The sequence below is a fragment of the Bombina bombina genome, chromosome 7, assembly GCF_027579735.1.
Source record: "Bombina bombina isolate aBomBom1 chromosome 7, aBomBom1.pri, whole genome shotgun sequence".
NCBI lineage: Eukaryota > Metazoa > Chordata > Amphibia > Anura > Bombinatoridae > Bombina > Bombina bombina.
In genome coordinates this window covers 456,647,063-456,664,360 of record NC_069505.1, presented here as the reverse complement: position 1 = coordinate 456,664,360, position 17,298 = coordinate 456,647,063, and the positions used below count along the sequence as shown (strand labels likewise).

The window sequence follows — 17,298 nt, the reverse complement described above, 5'->3', positions numbered from 1 at the left end:
GGCCTCTGCATTGACTACAATAGCATAAACTATGTTTTGTGTACAAAAAGGGAACAAGGTTGTAAGGCCTCTGCATTGACTACAGTAGCATAAACTGTTTAGTGTAGAAAAAGGAGAACAAGGTTGTAAGGCCTCTACATTGATTACAGTAGCATAAACTATATTTTGTGTACATTAAGGGAATAAGGTTATAAGGCCTCTGCATTGACAACAGTATCATAAACTGTTAGTGTACAAAAAGGGAATAAGGTTGTAAGGCCTCTGCATTGACTACAGTAGCATAAACTGTTTAGTGTACAAAAAGGGAACAAGGTTGTAAGGCCTCTGCATTGACTACAATAGCATAAACTATGTTTTGTGTACAAAAAGGGAACAAGGTTGTAAGGCCTCTGCATTGACTACAGTAGCATAAACTGTTTAGTATAGAAAAAGGAGAACAAGGTTGTAAGGCCTCTACATTGATTACAGTAGCATAAACTATATTTTGTGTACATTAAGGGAATAAGGTTGTAAGGCCTCTGCATTGACAACATTATCATAAACTGTTAGTGTACAAAAAGGGAATAAGGTTGTAAGGCCTCTGCATTGACTACAGTAACATAAACTATGTTTAGTGTACAAAAAGAGAACAAGATTGTAGGGCCTCTACATTGACTACAGTAGCATAAACTGTTAGTGTACAAAAAAGAGAATAAGGTTGTAAGGCCTCTGCATTGACTACAGTAGCATAAACTATGTTTAGTGTACAAAAAGAGAACAAGGTTGTAAGGCCTCTGCATTGACTACAGTAGCATAAACTGTTAGTGTACAAAAAGGGAGCAAGGTTGTAAGACCTCTGCATTGACTACAGTAGCATAAACTATGTTTAGTTTACAAAAAGGGAACAAGGTTGTAAGGCCTCTGCATTGACTACAGTAGCATAAACTGTTAGTGTACAAAAAGAGAATAAGGTTGTAAGGCCTCTGCATTGATTACAGTAGCATAAACTGTTTAGTGTACAAAAAGGGAACAAGGTTGTAGGGCCTTTGCATTGACTACAGTAGCATAAACTATGTTTAGTGTACAAAAAGGGAACAAGGTTGTAAGGCCTCTGCATTGACTACAGTAGCATAAACTGTTTAGTGTACAAAAAAGGGAACAAGGTTGTAGGGCCTTTGCATTGACTACAGTAGCATAAACTATGTTCAGTGTACAAAAAAGGGAACAAGGTTGTAAGGCCTCTGCATTGACTACAGTAGCATAAACTATGTTTTGTGTACAAAAAGAGAACAAGGTTGTAAGGCCTCTGCATTGACAACAGTAGCATAAACTGTTAGTGTACACAAAGAGAATAAGGTTGTAAGGCCTCTGCATTGACTACAGTAGCATAAACTATGTTTAGTGTACAACAAGGGAACAAGGTTGTAAGGCCTCCGCATTGACTACAGTAGCATAAAATGTTTAGTGTACAAAAAGGGAATAAGGTTGTAAGGCCTCTGCATTGACTACAGTAGCATAAACTGTTTAGTGTACAAAAAAGGAACAAGGTTGTAAGGCCTCTGCATCGACTACAGTAGCATAAACTGTTTAGTGTACAAAAAGGGAATAATTTGTAAGGCCTCTGCATTGACTACAGTAGCATAAACTATGTTTAGTGTACAAAAGAGAACTAGGATGTAAGGCCTCTGCATTGACAACAGTAGCATAAACTATGTTTAGTGTACAAAAAGGGAACAAGGTTGTAAGGTCTCTGCATTGACAACAGTAGCATAAACTATGTTTAGTGTACAAAAAGGGAACAAGGTTGTAGGGCTTCTGCATTGACTACAGGGAGTGCAAAATTATTAGGCAAGTTGTATTTTTGAGGATTAATTTTATTATTGATCAACAACCATGTTCTCAATGAACCCAAAAAACTCATTAATATCAAACCTGAATAGTTTTGGAAGTAGTTTTTAGTTTGTTTTTAGTTATAACTATTTTAGGGGGATATCTGTGTGTGCAGGTGACTATTACTGTGCATAATTATTAGGCAACTTAACAAAAAACAAATATATACCCATTTCAATTATTTATTTTTACCAGTGAAACCAATATAACATCTCAACATTCACAAATATACATTTCTGACATTCCAAAACAAAAACAAATCAGTGACCGATATAGCCACCTTTCTTTGCAAGGACACTCAAAAGCCTGCCATCCATGGATTCTGTCAGTGTTTTGATCTGTTCACCATCAACATTGCGTGCAGCAGCAACCACAGCCTCCCAGACACTGTTCAGAGAGGTGTACTGTTTTCCCTCCTTGTAAATCTCACATTTGATGATGGACCACAGGTTCTCAATGGGGTTCAGATCAGGTGAACAAGGAGGCCATGTCATTAGATTTTCTTCTTTTATACCCTTTCTTGCCAGCCACGCTGTGGAGTACTTGGACGCGTGTGATGGAGCATTGTCCTGCATGAAAATCATGTTTTTCTTGAAGGATGCAGACTTCTTCCTGTACCACTGCTTGAAGAAGGTGTCTTCCAGAAACTGGCAGTAGGACTGGGAGTTGAGCTTGACTCCATCCTCAACCCGAAAAGGCCCCACAAGCTCATCTTTGATGATACCAGCCCAAACCAGTACTCCACCTCCACCTTGCTGGCGTCTGAGTCAGACTGGAGCTCTCTGCCCTTTACCAATCCAGCCACGGGCCCATCCATCTGGCCCATCAAGACTCACTCTCATTTCATCAGTCCATAAAACCTTAGAAAAATCAGTCTTGAGATATTTCTTGGCCCAGTCTTGACGTTTCAGCTTGTGTGTCTTGTTCAGTGGTGGTCGTCTTTCAGCCTTTCTTACCTTGGCCATGTCTCTGAGTATTGCACACCTTGTGCTTTTGGGCACTCCAGTGATGTTGCAGCTCTGAAATATGGCCAAACTGGTGGCAAGTGGCATCTTGGCAGCTGCACGCTTGACTTTTCTCAGTTCATGGGCAGTTATTTTGCGCCTTGGTTTTTCCACATGCTTCTTGCGACCCTGTTGACTATTTTGAATGAAACGATTGATTGTTCGATGATCACGCTTCAGAAGCTTTGCAATTTTAAGAGTGCTGCATCCCTCTGCAAGATATCTCACTATTTTTGACTTTTCTGAGCCTGTCAAGTCCTTCTTTTGACCCATTTTGCCAAAGGAAAGGAAGTTGCCTAATAATTATGCACACCTGATATAGGGTGTTGATGTCATTAGACCACACCCCTTCTCATTACAGAGATGCACATCACCTAATATGCTTAATTGGTAGTAGGCTTTCGAGCCTATACAGCTTGGAGTAAGACAACATGCATAAAGAGGATGATGTGGTCAAAATACTCATTTGCCTAATAATTCTGCACTGCCTGTACAGTAACATAAACTATGTTTTGTGTACAAAAAGAGTACAAGATTGTAAGGCCTCTGCATTGACAACAGTAGCATAAACTATGTTCAGTGTACAAAAAGGGAACAAGGTTGTAAGGCCTCTGCATTGATTACAGTAGCATAAACTGTTTAGTGTACAAAAAGGGAACACGGTTGTAAGTCCTCTGCATTGACTACAGTAGCATAAACTGTTTAGTGTACACAAAGGGAATAAGGTTGTAAGGCCTCTGCATTGACTACAGTAGCATAAACTGTTTAGTGTACACAAAGGGAATAAGGTTGTAAGGCCTCTGCATTGACTACAGTAGCATAAACTGTTTCGTGTACAAAAAGGGAACAAGGTTGTAAGGCCTCTGCATTGACTACAGTAGCATAAACTGTTTCGTGTACAAAAAGGGAACAAGGTTGTAAGGCCTCTGCATTGACTACAGTAGCATAAATTATGTTTCATGTACAAAAAGGGAACAAGGTTGTAAGGCCTCTGCATTGATTACAGTAGCATAAACTGTTTAGTCTACAAAAAGGGAACAAGGTTGTAAGGCCTCTGCATTGACTACATTAGCATAAACTGTGTAGTGTACAAAAAGGGAACAAGGTTGTAAGTCCTCTGCATTGACTACAGTAGCATAAACTGTTTAGTGTACAAAAGGGAATAAGGTTGTAAGGCCTCTGCATTGACTACAGTAGCATAAACTGCTAGTGTACAAAAAGAGAATAAGGTTGTAAGGCCTCTGCATTGATTACAGTAGCATAAACTGTTTCGTGTACAGAAAGGGAACAAGGTTTTAAGGCCTCTGCATTGACTACAGTAGCATAAACTATGTTTAGTGTACAAAAAGGGAACAAGGTTGTAAGGCCTCTGCATTGACTACAGTAGCATAAACTATGTTTAGTGTACAAAAAGGGAACAAGGTTGTAAGGTCTCTGCATTGACTACAGTAGCATAAACTGTTTAGTGTACAAAAGGAGAACAAGGTTGTAAGGCCTCTGCATTGACTACAGTATCATAAACTGTTTAGTGTACAAAAAGGGAACAAGGTTGTAAGGCCTCTGCATTGACTACAGTAGCATAAACTATGTTTAGTGTACAAAAAGGGAACAAGGTTGTAAGGACTCTGCATTGACTACAGTAGCATAAACTGTTTAGTGTACAAAAGGAGAACAAGGTTGTAAGGCCTCTGCATTGACTACAGTATCATAAACTGTTTAGTGTACAAAAAGGGAACAAGGATGTAAGGCCTCTGCATTGACTACAGTAGCATAAACTGTTAGTGTACAAAAAGGGAACAAGGTTGTAAGGCCTCTGCATTGACTACAGTAGCATAAAAAGTTTCGTGTACAAAAAGGGAACAAGGTTGTAGGGCCTCTGCATTGACAACAGTAGCATAAACTGTTTAGTGTACAAAAAGGGAACAAGATTGTAGGGCCTCTGCATTGACAACAGTAGCATAAACTGTTTAGTGTACAAAAAGGGAGCAAGGTTGTAAGGCCTCTGCATTGACTACAGTAGCATAAACTGTTTAGTGTACAAAAAGGGAACAAGGTTGTAAGGCCTCTGCATTGACTACAGTAGCATAAACTGTTTAGTGTACAAAAAGGGAACAAGGTTGTAGGGCCTCTGCATTGACTACAGTAGCATAAACTGTTTAGTGTACAAAAAGAGACCAATATTGTAGGGCCTCTGCATTGACTACAGTAACATTAACTATGTTTAATGTACAGTACCTGTACTTTACAAGAATGTAAGAAGTAAGCTTTTAGAAAAAATGGAAATGTTAAAGCACAAACTAAGAGAACAGTGGGATAATGCAAATATGTATCACTCTTCTGATTGAGGAGATTCCCTTGTTTTAAAAAAAGAATGCAGTGTTGATTGTATAGATTGCCTTTTTCTTTCTTGGAGAATCTCAGAGTAAGGGCCAAGGGTTGACATTTTGCCCCTTTTCATTGTAGCACTTCACTGCCAGTCATGGTCAGTTTCACAGAGCTCATCAGTCAGGGTTTCCATGGCTGAAAGGATATGCTGAAGATCATTTGTTTTCATAGATTTTAGAGAAACTGCTTCCACTTCATCTTTTTCCTCCTTATTCTGCTTGCTTAGTTCTTCAGCCAATTCTTCCAAGTCTTAATTTTAAAGCTGCTGGTTATGGCTATCCAATAGCTCTGTTACATCATTAGTTGTAACCTCAGTCAACCCAGCTTCTTGTACCAGCCTACTTACACCTTCAACAATGTTTTCCAATGACTCTACTCTTGTTAAGTTTTGCATAAATTCTGGTAAAAGTTTGCGCCACACTCCATTTAAACATTTGTCTGTGACTTCCTCCCAAGCTGCCTTAATGTTATTAATGCCCTTCAAAATGTTGAATGAACACCAGTAATCTATGATAGTTGTATTGGATCTGTCCAAAACTCTCACCATTTCTGTGAACGTTTGGCAGAGGTAATAAGCTTTGAATGTTGCTATAACACCTTGGTCCATAGGTTGCAAAACTAATGTGGTGTTTGGTGGCATGTAAACAACATGGACATTCAGAGGTGTTCTAACTTCATCAATGTTTCCAGGATAGCCAGGGGCATTATCTAAGAGAAGAATATCTCGGCACTTGCTTCGACTTTTAAATCTCATGAACCATCCCTTACTACCTAAAAACCTATCATCACCACCTTCTTTTTTCTTAAGATCTTCAAAAATTGACTTTGTCTTGTCAGTAATAACAGCTTGATTCATTGGAATGTTTTTTTTATTTAAGTCATCAACCCACAGTGACAACAACAGCTCCATTTTTTCTAAAAGCTTACTTCTGGAGTATCTTACATGTGCTACGCTTACTGCCGTAGCATGTTTTATTGACTCTTTTATTCTATTTTCATTTTTTATTATGGTAGTCATAGTTGATGGAAGTAGTTTCATATCTCTACACACATTAGCACGTGTTTCACCAGCTTCCATTCTGCGAATAACCTCCATTTTCTTCTCCAATGTGATAGACCTGCGCTCCTTTTTAGGGACATTTTCACTCATCAAAGTGGTTTTATTTTGAGGCATGGCAGCTTTTACATAAACTGCCACTACTTTACATAAATGTTCCTGTCTTCTGTGTATTGTACACTGGATAAGATGTTTGTGGTGGACCAGAAAGTGCCCTGAAAATACATTTAAATAGAAAAAAAAATATTTTTAAATTGCTGCAAAGTAATATTTTTAATTGAAATATGGACACAAATAAAACCCTATGGGTGTGTTTGTGTGTGTTTGGGTGTGTGTGTGTTTGTGGGTGTGTATGGGGGTGTGTGTGTTTATGGGTGGGTGTATGTGCCTGTGTATATATGTATGTGTGTGTATATATGTATGTATGTGTGTGTGTGTGTGTGTATATATGTACAGTATTTGTGTGTGTATGTATGTGTGTGTGTATATCTGTGTGTATAATATATATGTCACTTTCCCTCTTTCTTTTACTAACTGCTGGTGACATCTCTCCTAATCCTGGTCCCCAACAACTGTCTAGCCATGCACCTCCATGTGTACTGTCCCATAGACTCAGAAAACAACTCTGCAAACCTTACTCACATTCCTCTTGCATCAAAAGCCACTACCCCTTTCACTTGTGCGCTGTTTGCAACAAGCTCACTTCTATACATGACCTCTTTATCTCCCGCTTCCTCAACCTTCTGGCCCTAACAGAAACCTGGCTCTCTCCTCTAGCTCTCTCCCCTAGACACAGCATCTACTGCTGCTCTGTCACATGGGGGTCTACACTTCAGCCACACTCATAGGTCTGGTAATAGACAAGGAGGTGGTGTAGGTATTTTACTGTCAACCAATACATCCCATCTCTTCCCTCATATTTCCCTCATTCGAAACCCACATGATTAGCTTATTCTCCCCTCTCTCTGTACGTGTTGCAGTCATATACCGACCCACTGGCTTCTTAACTCAATTTCTATATTACTTGACTGCCTGGCTACCTTATTTCCTTTCCTCAGACACCCCTGCCCTCATTTTTGGCGACTTCAACATCCCTCTTGACAATCCCACTGCCTCCTCTGCAAAACAACTTCTGCAACTCACTTCCTCTTTCGGTCTGTCACAATGGACTGATTCTCCCACTGACAAAGACGGTCACTCTCTTGACCTGATCTTTAGCTATCGATGCACTCTCTCAAACTTCACAAACTCCCCATTTCCTCTTTCTGACCACCATCTCCTTACTTGCAACATATCATCCCTCCCTACAACTCTCCCTCCTTCTACTCCCACCAAACTTCACAGAACCATTATATCATTAGATCAGCAACAGCTTGCTAATTCCCTCAAACTTATCATCCTTCTCCTCCTTTTTTTTCCCTGAATAATCTATCTGCCACTATAATTCCACCCTTGCTTCCGTCCTTGACAATCTGGTCCCTCTTACCATAGCTCGGAAAATACACACTCATACTCAGCCCTGGCATACTCCTCTAACACGGTACCTACGCAGATGTTCCCGTACTGCTGAACGGCACTGGAGAAAATCTCGGAGTTCAGCTGATTTTCTTCATTACAAATTTATCTTGAACTCGTACTATTCTGCCCTTAATCTCCATAAGCAACACTACTTCTCTACTCTTATCTCCAATCTTTCTTCAAACCCAAAATGTCTGTTCTCCACTTTCAATACTCTTCTCCACCCTCCCCCACCTCCTAATATAACGCTCAAGACTTTGCCAGCTACATCAATAACAAAATAGACTTCATCAGAAATGAGATCAGCTCTCAACATAATTCCATTCTCTCACCCTCTCAAATGCTCTCAATCAACCACAACCCACATAACCTTAAACTTAGCTCATTCTTCTCTGTTACTCAGGAAAAAGTTTCGGCATTTATACTGCGCTCTCACCTCACTACCTGTCCCCTTGACCCTATCCCCTCACAGCTACTCCCCTCCCTCTACTACCCTTACCCCTATAGTCACACCCATTCCAACCTCTCCCTCAGCACCGGTATATTTCCCTCATCGCTGAAACATGCACTGGTCACACCTATCCTCAAAAAACCTTCCCTTGATCCTACCTCCCCATTGAACTACCGCCCTATTTCCCTCCTCCCTCTTGCTCAAAGCTTCTTGAAAAACTTGTATATGCACGCCTGTCCCATTTCCTTATGTTAAACTCCCTTCTTGACCCACTGCAATCTGGATTTTGTCCCCATCACTCCACAGAGACAGCAATTGTTAAGGTTACCAATGACCTACTTACAACAAAATCAAAAGGCCACTCCTCTCTGCTTATACTCCTTGATCTGTCCGCACCCTTTGACACTGTTGACCACCCTCTTTTGCTCCAAACCCTACAATCCTTCGGCATCTGTGACACAGCCCTCTCGTGGCTCTCTTCCTACCTGTCAAACCCTACCTTTAGTGTAGCCTTCTCTGGGGCCTCCTCTGTCCCATTACCACTTTCTGTCGGAGTACCGCAAGGCTCTGTCCTCTGTCCCCTTCTCTTCTCAATCTACACGTCATCACTAGGTTCCCTAATAAAGTCCCACGGTTTCCAATATCATTTGTGTGCCGACGACACACAAATCTACTCTGCACCAGACCTATCTCCTTCCTTGCTAACCAGTGTCACTAACTGTCTTTCTCACATCTCTTCCTGGATGTCCTCTCACTACTTCAAGCTAAATATCTCCAAAACTGAGCTCCTCATTTTCCCCCTTCTTCCAAAATCTCCACCCACAATCTCTCTATAACTGTCGACAACTCCATCATTACCCCTACCCCGCATGCCCGATGTCTCGGGGTCACATTTGACTCAGATCTTTCTTTCACTCTTCACATTCAGTCCTTGGCTAAAGCCTGCCGCTTCCACCTTAAAAACATCTCTAAAATTAGACACTTCCTTACACAAGACACAACTAAGATTTTAATCCACTCTTTCATTCTTTCCCGCCATGATTACTGCAACTCTGTCCTCTCTGGTGTCCCCACCTGCCGCCTAGCTCCTTTACAATCCTTAATGAATACCTCTGCCAGACTCATCTTCCTTACACGTTGCTCTTCATCTGCTGCACCTCTTTGCCAATCCCTTCACTGGCTTCCTCTTGCCTCTAGGATTAAACACAAAATTCTTACTCTGACATATAAAGCCCTCAACTGTACTGCTCTCCCCTATACCTCAGACCTTGTCTACAGATACTCTCCCTCCCGTCCCCTTCGCTCTGCTCATGACCTCCTACTCTCCTCCTCCTCTCTGGTTACCTCATCGCTTTCCCGTTACAGGACTTCTCCAGACTGGCTCCCATCTTATGGAATTTCCTGCCTCGCTCCACAAGACTCTCCCCTAGTTTTGAAAGCTTCAAGCGCTCCCTAAAGACTCTACTGTTCAGGGATGCATACAACCTATACTAACCTTTCTTTATACCAGTTCTTCTTCTCCTCCATTGCTATCCCCTGAACCTCCTTAGCATGTAAGCCTAAGAGTCCAACTGTTTGTAGATCACCTTCTTAAGAGCTGACTACAACAGTGCAACTCTTGGCAGGGCCCTCTACCCATTTGATCCAGATAACTGTTTTGTTGTACTCTGCATTTGTTTATAGCGCTGCGGAATCTGTTGGCGCTCTACAAATAACCGATAATATATATATGGCAAGGATAGATTAAAAAGTATGTTACAGCGCATCTTCATTAGACCACTTTTTGATCAGGAATCAAAGTTCCTCTAGGGGGCTCTGAAGCAGGAAAAAAACACAGTGGTCAAACAGAGATCAAAAACTTTGCATGTGTAAGAAAAATAATTCGGTTTGTGACAAGGAATACTGTTATTTACACTCCTACAATCATAGGGTTTAAGATACAGGGTAAAATAGTCATAATAAACTTATCTCAAAATTTTGATAGTCCCACAATGTTCACATAGGATGTGTTCCAAGCAAGATGTGGTTTGTCAGTCTATTGCTTGCTCTTTATGTGACAGATGTTTCTTTTTCACTTTCTTTTCCCCTTTTAAAGCATGCACTAAGAAAATTAATGTGTTCAGAGCGCCTCAAATGGGCTAGGTGTTGTACAATGTGTAGAGTGTGTATTTAGAAATATTTTAATTGTAAATCTAGTACTTTACACAAGAGTAAAACATGCCACAGTTGGTACAGTGGTAATAAATGACAATAAAAACAATAAGATGTGGATCCACTCTTGTACAAATTAAATATTGAATATATCTATATGAAAACACTGAATATAAAATGATGCAGAGGCAATAATAATGGTAGCCCCAATAAAAATATGAGAAAGTTAAAATTCCAAACAATGTCTGAAAGAAATCAATCCAATGTGTGGATTAAAAAATACAGTAAATCAAATGAATGGATTGCTGATATCGACTAGGAGGAGGATACCGTAAGAGATATTGTGTACCAGTGTTGGTGGTGATAATGTGTATAAAAAAGGAGTGAAAATTTATCCTTAGTGATTGCAAATATAAAGAAAACAGACAGTGTCAACTTGCTTATTCAAAAGTGAAAAAAAATTACGTGAAAAATTGAAAAAATTACAAAGTCAAAAGTTAATAATGTGTAGAAAAGGAAACCTTATTTCTCTTGTTAAGTGTGTTCAGTCCACGGGTCATCCATTACTTATGGGATATATTCTCCTTCCCAACAGGAAGTTGCAAGAGGATCACCCAAGCAGAGCTGCTATATAGCTCCTCCCCTCACATGTCATATCCAGTCATTCTCTTGCAACCCTCAACAACGAAGGAGGTCGCGAGAGGAGCTGGAGTTTTTACTTAACTATTCTTCAATCAAAAGTTTGTTATTTTAAATGGCACCGGAGTGTGCTGTTTTTTCTATCTCAGGCAGTATTTGGAAGAAGAAACTGCCTGCGTTTTTTTCTATAATCTTAGCAGGCGTAACTAAGATCCACTGGCTGTTCTCGACATTCTGAGGAGTGGGGTAACTTCAGAAACTGGTAATAGCATGCGGGGTCCTCCGCAAATGAGGTATGTGCAGTACATTATTTTCTGGGAATGGAATTGACTAAGAAAATACTGCTGTTACCGTATGATGTAAGTACAGCCTTAAATGCAGTAACGTCTGGCAGAGAAATCAGGCTGATATTGTATGCGCAGTCGAGTTATTTTCTAGGGACTAGAATTTGACTGAGAAAATACTGTTAAAACTGAAATAATACTTAAGCCTTATCTGAAGTGGTAGCGACTGGTAGCAGGCTTAGTGATAACTTTGCATGACATTGGAAAATTTGTTTTTTAATAAAACGTTTACTGGCATGTTATTCGTTTTTGTGAGGTACTTTGGTGATAAATCTCTTTGGGCATGATTTTTTCCACATGGCTAACATATATTTTCTGCATGGAAACCATTACATCAGGGCTCCCACTGTTGTAATAGGAGTGGGAGGGACCTTGTTTAAGCGCCTTGTTGCGCAGTTAAAATTCTAGCACAGTCTTCCTGCTTCTTCCTCCTTGATCCAGGACGTCTCTAGAGAGCTCAGGGGTCTGCAAAATTCATTTTTGAGGGAGGTAATCAGTCACAGCAGATCTGTGACAGTGTGTTTGACTGTGATTAAAAGCGTTAAATCTTAATTGATATCCGTTTTATCCGTTTTGGGTATTGAGGGGTTAATCATCCTTTTGCTAATGGGTGCAATCCTCTGCTAATAATACACTTCTTGTTAAGAATTGTTTTAATTATATCTGTATTTTTGAAGCGCTGCAGCGTTTTTATATTGCTTGTAAACTTATTGAAAGTGATTTCCAAGCTTGCTAGTTTCATTGCTAAATATGTTTAAACATGTCTGATTCAGAGGAAACTGTTTGTTCATCATGTTCAAAAGCCAATGTGGAGCCCAATAGAACGATGTGTACCAATTGTATTGATATTGCTTTGAATAAAAGTCAATCTGTACCGATGGAGAAACTATCACCAGACAACGAGGGGGAAGTTATGCCGCCTAACTCTCCTCACGAGTCAGTACCTGCGTCTCCCGCTCTGGAGATGCGTAAGGTTGAGGCGCCAAGTACATCAAGGCCCTTACAAATCACTTTACATGATATGGCTAATGTTATGAAAGAAGTATTATACAATATGCCCGAATTCAGAGGCAAGCGCGATAGCTCTGGGTTAAGGACAGAGCACGCTGATGACACGAGAGCCATGTCTGATACTGCGTCACAATTTGCAGAACATGAGGACGGTGAGCTTCATTCTGTCGGTGACGGTTCTGATCCGGGGAGACCGGATTCAGAAATTTCTAATTTTAAATTTAAGCTTGAGAACCTCCGCGTGTTACTAGGGGAGGTGTTAGCGGCTCTGAATGATTGCGACGCGGTGGCAATCCCAGAGAAATTATGTAGGTTGGATAGATACTATGCGGTACCGGTGTGTACTGACGTTTTTCCTATACCAAAAAGGCTTACAGAAATTATTAGTAAGGAGTGGGATAGACCCGGTGTGCCTTTTTCCCCTCCTCCGATATTTAGAAAAATGTTCCCTATAGACGCCACCACACGAGACTTATGGCAAACGGTCCCTAAGGTGGAGGGAGCAGTTTCTACTTTAGCCAAGTGTACCACTATCCCGGTGGAGGATAGCTGTGCTTTCTCAGATCCAATGGATAAAAAATTAGAGGGTTACCTTAAGAAAATGTTTGTTCAACAAGGTTTTATATTACAGCCTCTTGCATGCATTGCGCCTGTCACGGCTGCAGCGGCGTTCTGGTTTGAGTCTCTGGAAGAGGCGATTCGCACAGAGCCATTGGATGAGGCTTTGAGAAAAGTTAGAACCCTTAAGCAAGCTAATGCGTTTGTTTCAGATGCCGTAGTACATTTAACCAAACTTACGGCTAAAAATTCCGGATTCGCCATGCAGAGCGCTCTGGCTTAAATCCTGGTCAGCGGATGTAACTTCCAAATCTAAGCTACTTAACATTCCTTTCAAAGGGCAGACCTTATTCGGGCCCGGCTTGAAGGAAATTATTGCTGACATTACGGGAGGTAAGGGCCACGCCCTTCCTCAGGACAGGGCCAAACCAAAGGCGAAACAGTCTAATTTTCGTGCCTTTCGTAACTTCAAGGCAGGAGCAGCATCAACTTCCTCCGCTCCAAAACAGGAAGGAACTACTGCTCGTTACAGACAGGGTTGGAAAAGCAACCAGTCATGGAACAAGAGCAAGCAGGCCAGAAAGCCTACTCCCGCCCCTAAGACAGCATGAAGACAGGGCCCCCTATCCAGAGACGGATTTAGTGGGGGGCAGACTTTCTCTCTTCGCCCAGGCTTGGGCAAGAGATGTGCAGGATCCCTGGACGTTGAAGATTATATCTCAGGGATACCTTCTGGATTTCAAAACCTCTCCTCCACAAGGGAGGTTCCATCTGTCGAGGTTATCAACAAACCTAGTAAAGAGAGAGGCATTTCTACAATGTGTACAAGACCTCTTAATTATGGGAGTGATCCACTCAGTTCCGCGATCGGAACAGGGACAAGGATTTTACTCAAATCTATTTGTGGTTCCCAAAAAAGAGGGAACTTTCAGACCAATCTTGGACTTAAAGATCTTAAACAAATTCCTAAGGGTACCATCGTTCAAGATGGAAACCATTCGAACCATCCTACCCATGATCCAAGAGGGTCAATATATGACCACAGTGGACTTAAAGGATGCTTAACTTCACATACCGATTCACAAAGATCATTATCGGTACCTAAGATTTGCCTTTCTAGACAGGCATTACCAGTTTGTAGCTCTTCCCTTTGGGTTAGCCACGGCCCAGAGAATTTTTACGAAGGTTCTGGGCTCACTTCTGGCGGTACTAAGACTACGAGGCATAGCGGTGGCTCCGTACCTAGACGACATTCTGATACAAGCGTCAAGTTTTCAGAATGCAAAGTCTCATACAGAGATAGTTCTAGCATTTCTGAGGTCGCATGGGTGGAAAGTGAACGTGGAAAAGAGTTCTCTGTTACCACTCACAAGGGTTCCTTTTCTAGGGACTCTTATAGATTCTGTAGAGATGAAGATTTACCTGACGGAGTCCAGGTTATCAAAGATTCTCAATGCTTGCCGTGTCCTTCATTCCATTCCAAGCCCATCAGTAGCTTAGTGCATGGAGGTAATCGGCTTAATGGTCGCGGCAATGGACATAGTGCCATTTGCGCGCCTGCATCTCAGACCGCTGCAACTATGCATGCTCAGTCAATGGAACGGGGATTACTCAGATCTGTCCCCTTTGCTAAATCTGGACCAGGAGACCAGAGATTCTCTTCTCTGGTGGTTGTCACCGGTTCATCTGTCCAAAGGAATGACCTTTCGCAGACCAGATTGGACGATTGTAAAAACGGATGCCAGCCTTCTAGGCTGGGGAGCAGTCTGGAATTCCCTGAAGGCTCAGGGATCGTGGACTCAGGAGGAGAAACTCCTTCCAATAAACATTCTAGAATTAAGAGCAATATTCAATGCTCTTCTAGCTTGGCCTCAGTTAGCAAAACTGAGGTTCATCAGATTTCAGTCGGACAATATCACGACTGTGGCTTACATCAATCATCAAGGGGGAACCAGGAGTTCCCTAGCGATGTTGGAGGTCTCGAAGATAATTCGCTGGGCCGAGTCTCACTCTTGTCACCTGTCAGCGATTTACATCCCAGGCGTGGAGAACTGGGAGGCGAATTTCCTAAGTCGCCAGACTTTTCATCCGGGAGAGTGGGAACTTCACCCGGAGATATTTGCTGAGCTGATTCGTCGTTGGGGCAAACCGGATCTGGATCTCATGGCATCTCGCCAGAACGCGAAGATTCCTTGTTACGGATCCAGGTCCAGGGACCCGGGAGCGGTGCTGGTAGATGCATTAGCAGCCCCTTGGGTTTTCAACATAGCTTATGTGTTTCCACCATTTCCGTTGCTACCTCGACTGATTACCAGGATCAAACAGGAGAGGGCATCGGTAATTCTGATAGCGCCTGCGTGGCCACGCAGGACCTGGTATGCAGACCTAGTGGACATGTCGTCCTGCCCACCATGGTCTCTACCTCTGAGGCAGGACCTTCTAATTCAGGGTCCTTTCAACCATCCAAACCTAATTTCTCTGAGGCTGACTGCCTGGAAATTGAACGCTTGATTCTATCAAAGTGTGGGTTTTCGGATTCGGTTATTGATACATTAATACAGGCTAGGAAACCTGTGACCAGAAAAATTTACCATAAGATATGGCGTAAATATTTATATTGGTGCGAATCCAAGAGTTACTCATGGAGTAAGGTTAGGATTCCTAGGATATTGGCTTTTCTACAAGAGGGTTTAGAAAAGGGTTTATCCGCTAGTTCGCTAAAGGGACAGATTTCCGCTCTGTCTATTCTTTTACACAAACGTCTGGCAGAGAATCCAGACGTCCAGGCTTTTTGTCAGGCTTTGGCTAGAATTAAGCCTGTGTTTAAAGCTGTTGCTCCTCCGTGGAGCTTAAACTTGGTTCTTAAAGTTCTTCAGGGTTTTCCGTTTGAACCCCTTCATTCCATTGATATTAAGCTTTTATCTTGGAAAGTTTTGTTTTTGATGGCTATTTCCTCGGCTCGAAGAGTCTCTGAGTTATCTGCCTTACATTGTGATTCTCCTTATCTGATCTTTCATTCAGACAAGGTAGTACTGCGTACTAAACCTGGGTTTTTACCTAAGGTTGTTTCTAACAGGAATATCAATCAAGAGATTGTTGTTCCATCATTATGTCCTAATCCTTCTTCAAAGAAGGAACGTCTTTTGCATAATCTAGACGTGGTCCGTGCTATGAAGTTCTACTTACAGGCAACTAAAGATTTTAGACAAACTTCTTCTCTGTTTGTCGTTTACTCTGGACAGAGGAGAGGTCAAAAGGCTTCGGCTACCTCTCTCTCTTTTTGGCTTCGTAGCATAATACGTTTAGCCTATGAGACTGCTGGACAGCAGCCTCCTGAAAGAATTACAGCTCATTCCATTAGAGCTGTGGCTTCCACCTGGGCCTTTAAGAATGAGGCCTCTGTTGAACAGATTTGCAAGGCTGCAACTTGGTCTTCACTTCATACTTTTTCCAAATTTTACAAATTTGACACTTTCGCTTCTTCGGAGGCTGGTTTTGGGAGAAAGGTTCTACAGGCAGTGGTTCCTTCTGTTTAATGTTCCTGCCTTGTCCCTCCCATCATCCGTGTACTTAGCTTTGGTATTGGTATCCCATAAGTAATGGATGACCCGTGGACTGAACACACTTAACAAGAGAAAACATAATTTATTTCTCTTGTAGTGTGTTCAGTCCACGGCCCGCCCTGTCTTTTTAAGGCAGGTTCTAAATTTTAAAATTATAACTCCAGTCTCCACTGCACTTTATAGTTTCTCCTTTTCTCGTCTTGTTTCGGTCGAATGACTGGATATGACATGTGAGGGGAGGAGCTATATAGCAGCTCTGCTTGGGTGATCCTCTTGCAACTTCCTGTTGGGAAGGAGAATATATCCCATAAGTAATGGATGACCCGTGGACTGAACACACTACAAGAGAAATAAATTTATCAGGTAAGCATAAATTATGTTTTTCCTAGTGGTGAGAGTCCGTCTGAGGTTCCTGATGGTGAGAATAAAGTCAACGGTCTTTTAGGTCAAACCCAATTAATGGGCTAGTGATCCTGTTCCTGATGGTGAGAACCTTTGGTGGTTGGGAGAAAATCCAATCCAAATTTATTTATTTTTTTAAATCATAAATTAAACCTAAAGGCAAATAAAAACAACAATAGTGTAGATGGTACTAAAAACTTATATAAAATCAGAATAGTGCTTACCAGCTGTGGTCAACGCGTTTCGGCCTCCTCTAGGCCTTTCTCAAGACTGCCAGCTGGTTGTCAAAAGTGTCCCTTTTACCAATTACAATATCAAGTTTTTGCATCAATATATTCAATATACA

At 41.5% G+C, this 17,298-nt stretch overlaps 1 protein-coding gene across 2 annotated transcripts in view; it reads left to right on the top strand.

Annotated features, from left to right (window-relative positions):
* Positions 1-17,298, top strand: part of LOC128666713 (gastrula zinc finger protein XlCGF17.1-like) — a 159,816-nt gene that overhangs the window by 136,283 nt on the left and 6,235 nt on the right. The window lies entirely within an intron of this gene.